Here is a 13,511-nt window from a genome sequence, read left to right as displayed (position 1 = left end):
TTACTTTACCATAATGTGAACTAAATTCGTTTACAATGTCCTGGCACTTAGTGACAACGATACCATTACTAGTTCTAATTTTTACACAATTCTCATTTCCTTGCTTTCCTCCCGTGAGTGAATCTAAAATGCGCCATTGAGCAGCGGTATTATTGACATTACTATCAAATAGGTCCCTGTAATACTTTTCTTTGCGCTTTTTAATATCATATTCTAATCTTTGCGTGTACGATACGTAGTACCTATTTAGCTTTTCATTTTCAGGGTGTTTCCTCATTTTTTTATACAGAAAATTTCGCCTAGAAATTCTCCCGCACAAAGCGTAAGTCATCCATGGCCTCTTCATTCCTCCCGATCTGTTACTGTCTGACACGTATTCAGCTTTTTCAATGCAGCATTTCAATTTATTTATAAATATTTCATAGGCTTCATTGACATTTTGTTGTGAATAAACATCATTCCAGTCACATCTTAGCAAACTATTATTTAGATGGTTAAAGTTTATCCGGCAATGGCTTCGATAAACTCGTTCGTATATATTAATGGGTACATTAATATTTAAAGAACATGATACAGCATGATGGTCTGTTAAACCCCAATCGTCCGCTCTTCCCTCATACTTATAGTTATCTCTACTTCTGCAAAAAATGTGATCTATACATGTACTACCCGTTTTGCTAATTCTAGTTGGTACTCGAATAAGCTGGTCCAGTCCATGACTAGCCATAAGGGTTTGATATTCAAAGGAAATATCGTTGGGTTGTAATATACATAAATTAATATCACCAATTACAATTAAATTCCTCTCACTAGAGATGGTTAATACATTCTCCAATTCACTCAAAAAATGTTCAACAGGATTAAAATTAAGTCTATATACACCAATAATGCTTATCCAAGAAGAATCATTTATCCCTACTGATATTTTAACCATATCAGCAGTTTTTAATTCACCCAGACCAATAGAAGAACACTCATAAGTATCTGCTACATATGCAATAACTCCTCCAGCCCTATAGTTATTGTTACACACATCAAAACTCCGATAGCCAGTTATTTGATACATAGATACTTCAGTGTCATTGACCCAAATTTCTGTCAAAACAATTACAGCGGGTTTTATATCGAGATTAATTAGTTGAAATACAAATTTATCAAAATTAGCTCTTAGACTTCTTATATTTTGATGCAAGACAAGGAACCTGCCACCATTAAATTCACTAATTTAAATTATTTAAAAATTGTTTTGATCACCTAAATCTACATCTACATTCTCACCAGCAAGCCGCCTCAATAGGCATGTGGCAGGGGGTTTTAGGTCACCTGCCGTTGACAAATAAAAATGATATGCTCTAACGAAATTACGCCCAGCATTTACTAAAGTCCTTTATTAACGACGACGAGGGAAAAACTATTCGTTACCTATACCATACCTATCCGTTCGGAAATATATGTCTCTCAATTTATCGTTTCTGTCAGACCAATAAATGTGGTGGGGCTCTGATATGATGTTCTCCGTTTTCGCTTCGAAAGATATCCATTATCAATTGCTCAAGCATTACAAGTCTAACGCGCAGCCTCCAAATCTACAGCGGTTCTCAACCTAATTCGTTTAACATCTGTGTAACACTTTCTGTACGCTGTTTTATTACGAATCGTGCAGCTTTCCTTTGTATTTTATTATCTTCACGAATTAAGGCTGTCTGCAACGGATCCCACACGCTCGCTGCATATTCAAGGTGTGGCCTGGCGAGTGCGAAATAGCACCTCTCGTTTACTTTCTCATCCGAAAATCCACCCACTAAACGCTTGACGAATACCAGGTTCTTCAGGGCTCTGACGAAAATATTTTTATGGCCTGTTTACACGGTACATTAACACCCACGGGTCTTAATGTATGAACTCGAGAATAAACGCCAAAATGCACCGTGTAACCACCCAACATGTGCGACTGGATGCACAGAAAAAAGAACCTGTTCAAATTAGATTCATGCATTCATAAGTGTTACGTTCCGATCGACAAAAATCATTCATTCACGATACATTAACTCGTACGTGTCAATCTGTCGCCATAATGTTAAAAACATCCACAGAAAATACATGGAGTTAGTAGGACGACCCGAGAAAAAAATTCACCGCCGTGCATTTGATCAGACTAAGTTCGAGTCACCACTCGAACTTAGTCTGATCAACTTGTTACTTACGATGACTCAGAAAGAAGCGTATCCACTATCCAGTTTACAACTGTTTCGTTTAATCCCCATGACTGTAATTAGTATATGAGTTAATTGTGAGGTACCGTGTCAAATGCTTTCTTAAAATCTAAGAATAAAGTGTACTCATGTCTTTTCGATTCAACAGATTGAAGGACATCGTGAAAAAAGAACGCGAGCTGTGTTTCCGGAAGCCGTGTATTTATAACACATTTTCTCAGTAATTAGGTAAAAGGATAGATTAAATCGAAATCCCTCCTCCGTTCACGGATTCAGGGCAAATTTTTGGCAGGTGGCTTCTTAAGTTTATTGAAGCCTAAGAAAATCATCTAGTTATGACAATAATAATATTTCACACAAACATTTTATTTTCGCTTCATGTGTTTTCTTATGACGTATACCCCTTCCTGCCCTTCCCGTATTTCATTTATAGATAAAGCGTTCCTAGACCCCGTCCATATCACGATAGTTTTACTTACATTAAACTAAGTCATGTATTTTGTATGTATAATGTATTCACAACAGGGTATCAGCATTCCACGCCTACTTGAACACCTTATAAAAACTGAAACAACTGTCATATAAAGCCTAAAAAAGGTTTTAAAAAGTAGTACTGATATCCGTATAAATAATCGGTTATAAACTAGGACTCAACAACAGCTGTCAGGTCCGAGTTCTCAACGCGACTCAACTTAACAGAAGAATAACCAGACCGAAAACCTTTTGCAGTACAAGACTTCGGAGCCTCTGATGAGCTCAGTTATACTCCCAGAACTTTTCTGCAACAACCGCGCTCAATATAGACGTAGGGGAGACCGGGGCATGTTTTCGAATGGGGCACGTTTTCGAATTGGCTTCACCTCCTAAACTATCCGCTATAGTGCATCACCAATCATACTCGAATGATGCGCCTAGGGCAAGTTTTCGCCATCGAAAACGTGCCCTTCTAATCATTTGATGTTTACTGACACCGAATTCTTGCCAAGTTATTTCACGGATAGGCTTGACCCAACTGGGATCAATGTTGAAAACTGTTCCACTGAATCTAATTTGGATCAGTTAGCTGAAAACATCCCTACAACTACTGCTGCTTCTTGTACATCGCCAGAGGATGTCAGGCCGTTCGAAAAAGCTCTACCCAGAAAGAAAGCCAGGCGATGGTGGAAAAAAAGAAATTCGGCTATTTAAAATCAGTTAAAAATGGAACAGGAACAAGCTAAACAGAAAAGGCAAAAGCTATAGCAAGGAAAAAAGAAACAGAAAAAGGTGCACAGATTGACTATGAAGAACGATGGAAAAATGGCAAATTCAGTAAATAAATTTCTATTCCAAACCCATTCCAGTGATGAAGATGAGACCGACTGTAGGGGCATTTACTGCTTGGAAAAATTTAGCAATTCCAAACCTAGCGTGCAGTGGGTCAAATGCACTCGCTGCAAAAGATGGGCACACGATTCTTGCATCAAAGGGGAATCATTATTTTATGTTTGCCTTAACTGTGACATCGACGATGATTCTGAGTTTTGCTAAACTTTCTTAATGTATTTGTGTTAAATATACAGTTAACTCCTGACATGTGTGTTCTTATTTTACATTTAATTATATTTTAGTATATGCGAAAAGTTTTTCCAGTATAACTTAATGCTATGCGAAAACATGCACCGGCCACGGGGCACGTTTTCGCACGTGACTTACATTTACTTCTTTATATTTTTACTAACAAGTACTAATATTTCATGTGCTACAATAATTTCTAATTGTGTGATACAATGTTTCTAATTGTGTAATGAATGTTCTTTCTTGTGTTCTACACAACAAATGATTTAAATCTATTTTCATAATTGATTTCTAAGTGAAAGTAAATGAATATCTAGTAGATGAAAAGCAAGAAGAAGTCACCAAAGTCTTATTCATCTCGCAGTTAACATTTATTTCTACCATCCGATCTTAGCCGTATGGTATGTTTCAATAAGCCACCTGGGGATTGAAGTCTTCAGTAATAAAAAATGAGCAATGAATTGAATTATTCATAGATTACGTACTATTGTTTTAAATGATACTAGCCATTATCTTCAATTTAAATACATTCGTCATTAGCGTCACTTTGATCTTCAACAGATTCGCATTCATGTATGTGCAAATATGAAATGAGATTCTTTGAAAACTAGCACTGAGATTAAGGCAACGATAGATGAAGCGCTGAAGATGAGCGATAGATGATGATTAACTAGGATACTCTATTTCACATTACATGTTTTTTGTGTACAGACATTTTTTTGCTATTTGGATGCAGCAACATGAGTGATCTTTGGGCTCACGGCAAATAATAGGTATACTACATATATTAAATTATATGTATATTATGATCCTATGATATTATAGGTAGTGTTGACATTTGTAATTTTCAGTTGTGTTTTGTCTCTGTTGGTTGGTTACCAAGATTGTTTATTGATCTGTATTTGTTAACAATCCTTATGTGTGTGAAGTTAAAATACGGTACTACTAAAACTTTTAAAATATGAAGAGTTATTGCATTTAATTCATTTACAACTACCAGTGCTTTCCAATAAAATACCAACAGAGGTTATGGGCCCAGCACTGGTAAATTATAAGAAGTAAGTGAAGTCTTCATAATGTCGTCTGACGCATCCGGTATATCGTCTCACATTAAGCCGTTGTGTGGGCGTGAAGGATATCCAACTTGGAAATTTAAGCTGAAGGCGTATTTAATAGATCAAAACTTGTGGCATGCTGTTGATGGATACCCAAATGATGATCATACTGATGCTGCTTCAAAGTCCAGGAAGGATGAGCGTGCCCTAGCTAAGATTTGTTTGTGCGTGGACGATTCCGCTATCATACATGTAAGAAGATGCAAAACAGCTGCTGAAGCATGGAAAGTTCTTGCCGATGCATATGAAGATAAGGGTTTTGCCCGGAGACTTAACCTTCAAAAGACTTTGTACCGGTTATCCCTCGGAGATTATACGTCCATTGAAGAGTACCTAACTGCCGTAATGGATACCGCTCAGAAGCTTGCTGATATTGGGAAGGAGATTCCTGATGAGGATTTAGTTGCTATTTTGCTTGGAGGTCTTCCTTCACATTACGACCCCCTAGTAATGGCACTCGAGAATTCAGGAGTTGAAGTAACGGTGAACATGGTGAAAACTAAACTCTTAAATGAAATGTCCAAAAATGATGGTGCAACTGAGACTGCATTTGCATCCAATGCGTCTCGAACTATTCCGAAGAAAAAGAAGTTCCCGAAACGCGACAACTCTCAAGATGGTATCGTCTGCTATGGATGCAACCAACCCGGCCATAAAAAACCAGACTGTCCAAACAAGACCAAGAAAACGGCACAGACATCGAGTTCAACCCACAAGCAGCTACACAAGAAACAATACACTTTATTCTCGGATTTAGGTGTTGGTGGTTGTGCTCAAAGCAATAAAAATGATTGGTTTGTGGATTCCGGGGCAACTGCCCATATGACTCCTCATAAAGATATTCTGTTCAATGTTAAAAGTAACTCTGGTTTGGAGATTGTGTGTGCTGATAAACGTAAGTTGCAGAGTGACAGTATAGGTGATGTCATGATTCACAAAAGTAATAACAACAACAGTATTAGTAGTATTTCTGAAGTTGTTCATGTGCCTAATCTTGCTACAAATCTTATATCTGTGTCAAAATGTGTTTCAAAAGGTTTTGTTGTAGTATTTACGAAAGAAGGTGCTAAATTTTTTCATGATAATGATTGTAGTATTTCAGGGAATGTTTTAATGACTGCTCTTCCCAGTAACGGGTTATATAAGATAGAGTCACAGGTATCAGAAAAGTCCCTGGCTGCTACAACTAACCCTTCTCAGCAAACTCTTTGGCATTGGAGGTTGGGACATCTCTGCCGCTATGGTATGAATCTACTGAGAAATGGATTAGCTGATGGAGTTGATTACGCCCCTGAGGAAAATAGAACTGTATGTACTGCATGTCTAGAAGGGAAACAGAGTCGAGAATCTTTTCTTAAAATCAAAAGTAAAAGGGCGACTAAATGCCTAGAGTTGATTCATTCTGACCTCTGTGGACCATTCAGTGTAAAATCATTAGAAGGAAATAAGTATTTACTTGTATTTATAGACGATTACTCTAGAATGATATTTACCTATTTCATTAAAACAAAAGATCAAGTTAGAGTAAAGTTTCAAGAGTTTAAAAACCTCATGGAAAAGCAAACTGGCCAGAAAATTAAAATTTTACGATCAGATAATGGTTCTGAGTATGTTAATAGGGAATTCTCAGATTATCTTAAGTCAGAAGGAATTATTCACCAGACTTCCATACCCCGTACTCCTCAGCAAAATGGTGTTGCTGAAAGGGGAAACAGAAGCATTGTGGAGAAGGCTCGTTCCATGTTGCATAGTGCCAGACTACCTAAGTCATTTTGGGAAGAAGCTGTGAGAACTGCTACGTATCTCAAGAATAAATCACCTCATAGATCCGTTACAGGAATGACTCCAGAAGAAAAATGGACAGGTGAGCGTCCCAACTTGACACACTTAAGAGTATTTGGCTGCCGAGCTTTTGTACATATTCCAAAGGAGGAACGCAAGAAGTGGGATAGCAAAAGCAAGGAACATATATTTGTAGGATATAGTGAGAATAAGAAAGCTTACAAATTTAGGGATCTTTCTAATTATATGAAGGTAGTCCATGCTAGAGATGTTGTGTTTTTAGAAAATAATTTTTCCGGTGAGAGCAGTACTGATGCTCAAATTCCTTTGGATTCTTACAATGAAAATGCAGATTCAACAAAAGATGAAGCTGCGGCTGCTGTTAAAATTCTTTTGGATTCTCCTTGTGAAAATGCAGACTCAACAGAAGATAAAGCTGGGACTAATGTTCAAGAAACTGCTAAGAGTCCTAGATATCCTCAAAGGGTACGTAACAAGAAACAATTTCCTGATCATGTTGTTTTACAAGCAAAAAATTTCTTTGACAAAGAACCTACCACATTTGAAGAGGCTATGCAAAGTGAAGACAAAGAGCATTGGATGAAAGCAATGATGGAGGAATTAGAGTGTCTTAGAAAAAATGAAACTTGGAAGCTAGTGCGAGTTGCAAATAAAAGTGTAATACCATGTAAATGGGTTTACAAATTGAAAAGAGACAATGGTGGTAAGATCATCAAGTACAAAGCTCGTTTAGTTGCTAAAGGTTTTGCTCAAACTCATGGTATAGACTTTGAAGAAACTTTTTCTCCGGTAGTCAGAGGTTCAACTATCCGTTTGCTGTTGGCTATGGCAGCAGAACTGAATCTTGATGTTGAACATCTGGATGTCGAAACTGCTTTTTTAAATGCCACTTTAGATGAAACCATCTATATGACACAACCAGAAGGTTTCATAGCTGTAGGTGAAGAGAAGAAGGTTTGTCTATTACAGAAGTCTATTTATGGACTCAAGCAGGCTAGTCGTGCTTGGAACAAAACAGTTCACAAGTTATTGTATGAGATAGGGTATATTAAATCAAAACATGAACCCTGTGTCTACTTTAAACATATTGGAACTAAAATAGTTATTATTACATTATATGTTGATGATTTCTTTATATTCTCCAATGATGAGAAAGAAAAGAAGAAATTGAAGGAAGAATTGAAGAAGAGATTTGTCATTAAGGATCTTGGCAAGATCAAACATGCCCTGGGAATGAATTTTACAAGAGATGAGAAGAGGGGAGTATTCAAGATAGACCAGAAACAATACATTAAAGATGCTTTAAAGAGTTTTGGCATGGAAGATTGTAAGATTGTTTCGACCCCAGTTGACGTTAGTCAAATGAAAGAGAAGGGTAAGGATATCATAGATGTCCCGTACCAGTCATTAATTGGAACTCTCATGTATCTCTCCGTCAACACGCGGCCAGATATTTCCTTCATTACTAGCTATCTCTCCCAGTTTAATAAGAAGCATACAGATATACACTGGAAGATGGCCAAGCGGGTACTTCGTTATCTAAAAGGTACTATGGAAATGGGACTCACATACAAATGCACTGGGAAGCCTATTTTTGGTTTTTCTGATGCAGATTTTGCAAATGATCTAAATGATAGGTATTCATACTCTGGATATGTTTTCACTTGTGCAGGTGGACCAGTCTCCTGGAGTAGTAGAAAACAAAAATGTGTTGCCCAATCGTCTTGTGAGGCAGAATATATTGCTCTTTCCGAGGCTACTAGAGAGGCTATTCATCTAAAACATCTTATTTCCGAATTATTTCAGGAACAAGAAATTATTACTATTTTTGAGGACAATCAGAGCGCTCTCAAGTTAGCAGAAAATCCTGTTTTCCATGATAGAATGAAGCATGTAGATGTGAAATACCATTTTGTTAGAGAACAAGTAGAAAACGGTAATATAAACGTAGATTTTCTCTCCACTGAGGAAATGACAGCTGACATACTTACCAAGGGCTTAAATCGTATAAAACATGAAAAATGTATGAGAGGTTTAGGCATGGTTTAAAAATAATTTTAAAAAATTTGTAATTCATTTGATGGAAATGCTAAAGAGCTGTTTCAGCACATCTTCAATTACGGGGGGGTGTTGACATTTGTAATTTTCAGTTGTGTTTTGTCTCTGTTGGTTGGTTACCAAGATTGTTTATTGATCTGTATTTGTTAACAATCCTTATGTGTGTGAAGTTAAAATACGGTACTACTAAAACTTTTAAAATATGAAGAGTTATTGCATTTAATTCATTTACAACTACCAGTGCTTTCCAATAAAATACCAACAGGTAGACATGTATTGTATTCCGTTCCTCCAGGTCCGTAAACTCTAGACATACTGCTTGTTCACTTTGTGAGGGGCCCATGACTTCTTCATCTTAATCATTAATTTTCACCTTTAAATAGGCAAAATAGGTTTGCCTGTTTGTCAGTGCATTTCTCAAGCGTCATGCAGTGGAATTATTCCGTATGTAATAAGGGCATTCTAAACAGGAAAGTTTTCAGTTAATATGGATGGAAATAAAAACTAAAAAACTGCCAACATTGTAAAACGAAAAGAAATTGCAATGAACGCCAGAATCTAGAAAAGGAATACCAAACTGATCCTACAATTTTTGTTATAGTTACATTTCATAATGACTGTCAAACACCAAATATGAAATTAATCTTTAGCAATATTCGAACGGAATTTATAGGTACTTAATATATAAAAAGGCACTTTAATAAAATGAAGACCAAGATTATTTTTGCTGTTTTTTAATGCATCTAGAGCAAGGAATGTGAGAATAAAGATAAAGGTGGGTGGGGAATAACTTGAACAGGAGGACCAATTCATCTATTTAGGTAGAATATTAGCGGAAAACGGATACAGTAGTGAGGACATCAGGAAGGGAATTGCATTAGCAAAGGAGACGTTCATGAACAGGAGGGAGCTTCTGAGGGGATCGTTATGTAAGAGTTTAAGGAAAAGGTTGCTGAAGAGTCTATTCTGTAGCGTTTTTCTTTACGGTGGGGAAACGAGGACACTTAGGAAGGAGGACGAGAGAAGATCGGAGACATTCGAGATGTGGGTGTGGCAAAGAATGGATAAGGAGAAGTGTTCGACGCATTCCTACGCTGTTGGAAACGTGAGTTACAAAGTTGAACGGTCTGTTGGCCAGGCATTAGTCGTCCCCAGTGAACGCACCACCAATGGTAGAGATGCGTGTGGTACCCCAAAACCTTGGTTGAATGATAATTATTTTTAATAGGGCGCCAGGTGCATTCATATGATGCACCACCAAGTGAAAGTACATCACAGTCTCTTGAGGCAAGATGGATTTGAACAGGCACAAGGTTAATTTCCAAGAAGAATTCTGAGATTAACAAAACTGCTCACTATCCAAACTTTTTCCTTCATTCATGTAGTTATCTCTAGTTTACACATATATTTCACATTCACCGACAGCACTAACTTACAACACTTTGTAAGATAAAAAAAATAAATAAAATGTGACTCCTGTCCTTTTACTAAGAAAATACTCCTGCTGGCACCACTTGGGAGAGGAAGAAAGTCCTCTCTACAGCCACATGGCGGAGTATATTTTAAGAGAGAAAAGAAACTCTCGGCCCGAAAAAGAACCCTAGACGGGTGATTCGGGAGACACGGCGGAGAGAGGACCTTTTGATTCGGTGGCTAGAGTGGAGTGCAACACACCGCTCGTACGCTAACGTCGCATGTCTTGTCAGAGATCCCGGGGAGGAGTGGGGGTAAAGGAGGGGTAATGTGAAGGGAAAAGAGTGGAGGGGCGAAGGGAAAGAAGGGGAAGGGCGTTTTGAAAGGAGGGGAATGGGGGGGGGGGGGGCTACCGGATCCCTTGGCAAACCTTTGGGATGAACTACATCGGCGAAACACGCGGATCAGTGAACACGCCAGGATGAACATCAGAGAGCAATTCGACTGGGGTAGTCAACTAAGTCCACGGCAGCCGAACACGCAGCGCTGAGCCACGCAGTCGACCTTGAAGGAACAGCAATTGTCGACTATGTGAGAGGCTTATTCGGAGACTCGTCAGAAAAGCCATTGAAATAAAACAGCAGGCGAAGAAAAATCTTAAAAGAGACATCAGCATTAAAATAATTCGCACTTGGCAACCCGCAATTCGGAAAAACACTCAACAACATACTCATCCAACTCCCATCCCCCACCCCCAGAAACGAATACCAGTAGATATATATTAATAAAAATCCTTACTTCATCTGATTCCCTTGAAAAAGCGACCACCATTAGTCGGGATATATTGAAGCCACCCGAAAATTGACGCAGCGGCATAGCCCAAAAAATTTTTTCATTGGCATAGTGATGATCGCTATGTCTTTGTTAGAGGGGCTGTAAAGTATTATAAGGTTGAAATTTGGTACACCCCAACGGAAAAAATGATTTTAACGAAACATTTGAGAGAATTTAAAGTTGCAAAATTTATGAAAAGGTTGATTTTAGCACAAAATGCTATCATATGAATATTGTTTCTTTTTGGGTGGAATGTGTGTCCCAGTACTGTATTGATGTGGTTGTGTGTGTTCTCTTATGTGGCCACGTCAGTGAGTTCGTTCCCTGACCCACGACAGAGGATTGTATCCATTGAATTTTTACGAGGCTATGAAGGGCTCAAGTACATTGAATGCAGGGTAAATTATTAAAGGCTGTAATACGAACAATGTGAATAATATAAGGCTGATTTCTAAGGCAATCAGTTCTTACTGATGGAGCTATGAAACTTCCTCCCTCAAAGAAAGATATACTCCCCAACCCAATGGATTTGCAATGGCTAAAATCCATTAGGAGAGTTGCTTTCCAATTAGGTATATCTTTATGTTAACATTATGAAAAATAATGGAATCTGCGCCTGAGGTAAAGGAATACCATTGTCGAACTTCCATATATATATATATATATAACTTGCAGTTACAGCGATAAAAAATATACACTTCTCTCACTACAGGCGCCGCAATATCAATTAAACTGCAACAATACTGTGACGTAGAAGGCTAGGGTCGACCACTATTGTATGTCATAGCGAAATACAATTGCACGGAGTGGAAGAATTGTGGAGTGTAAGCTACAGACTTATCGTTAAAGATCGCGAAAAGTTAATTGGAAATAGGTAGCGCAATTAAAAACGCAAAAATGTAGTGAGTGCATGAACGTATCACGGAAAAATTCAATCAAGTTAGAGGTGAAGAAAATTGAATTATTCTCTACGAATGTATTGCAATCACTGGCGAATTTCAAGACGGGAGGAAAGCCGAGAAACAGGGATGATGCATCCAAAATGGAAGACTTACAAGGACCACAAGCTAGTGGTTGCCAAAACAAAATTAAAATAATCACAGCCTAAGATGATATACGAGGAAATTGCTAGTATATATGAGAGATTCTAATTTGAATAAATTCTAGAACCTAGTGTGAGGTTGATTCAGGAACTAGAAAATGGACGGCAAAAATTACCCTTGGGATTATATAAACCGAGGCTATATTCCAATATCGATGTAATGTCACCCAAAATGATAGACAAAAATAAAAACAGAAGAAAGCGATGAAAAGTATACGGCAAGTAGAAAATAAATAAAACTCGGTATCAAGTGTAATTTCAGGAGGCAGATTAGAACAAAATAGCATCGGATGTGACCGAGAAATCAGAGGAAGAGAGTCAGAAGAACTTGAGCAGTTGGCTATTGGAAGCAGCTGAAGAAGTTCTTGGGAGAAGGAAAATCAACAGAATGGATTTCAAAAAAAAGTCTTGAACCTCACTGAAGTCACCGCTGAAGTAGAGAAATACTAAAGCTGCTAAATGAGAATACGGAACGATATTTTTCATAAATCCAGGGAGATAAACATCGTGTGCATGGAAAAGTAGAGGCTCGCTTGAGAAACCTCCTCTAATAATGAGCGTAAGATGAATACCGTAAGTGACAAAAACGGAGAACTTGTGACTGATGACGAATAAAAGTGAAGACATGGATTGAATATCTTAATGAGATGTGTATAGGAGGGCAACTAAGTACGAAATCAATTTAAATCGATATCGATTATTAAATGTTCGAGTGTAGCAAAAAAATTGCATTTAACTAGGAAAACAAACATTAGAAGAGGTCGACCAGTTTATCACCAAATTACTTTAATCGTGTTCTTCCTTGAATTATTTGACGCAGCAGTATTGTGGATTGGAATTCCATGCTTAGAATTTTGAATGAAGTTAATTAACAATGACATGTGATTGATCCACAATTCGTTTAAATAAAAACCAAGTAGGGTGATACATTACAGGGCCCAGCTATGAGGAATCAAGTATTAGGAACGAAGTCAAGTGATCTGAGGCTGTGTTATTTCTCCCGTAATTTTCATAGTTTACAACTAAAAAGGCACCGATTACATCCATGAAAAAATTGGGAGTTTACATGGATAAATATCCACGAGGAGAAATTAGCTCACGCTTAAAATATTTACAAAATTGAAAAAGAGTCTAATTAAATAGGATAGAACAACGATCAATGCCATCTGAAAATCACCATCAATTACTAGTGTAGCAAACGACAGGAAGTCAAGAAAAGTATAGAACTAGGGAAACAAACATTGGAAGAGGTCGACCAGTTCAAATATTTCGGAGGGAAATAACCAGGTGTAGAAACAAGAGAGATACAATCAGTAGAACAGCCCAGGCGAAGCGAACTTTTCAGAAAAAATATTGCACCAATTTGCTAAAAGAAGCAGAAAATTTTATTATGAAGTTTGGAAACCTTCTATCTTA

The sequence above is a fragment of the Ischnura elegans genome, chromosome 9 (assembly GCF_921293095.1).
Source record: "Ischnura elegans chromosome 9, ioIscEleg1.1, whole genome shotgun sequence".
Taxonomy (NCBI): Eukaryota; Metazoa; Arthropoda; class Insecta; order Odonata; family Coenagrionidae; genus Ischnura; species Ischnura elegans.
The sequence above is the reverse complement of the archived record's forward strand: the minus strand, read 5'-3'. Positions refer to the sequence as shown.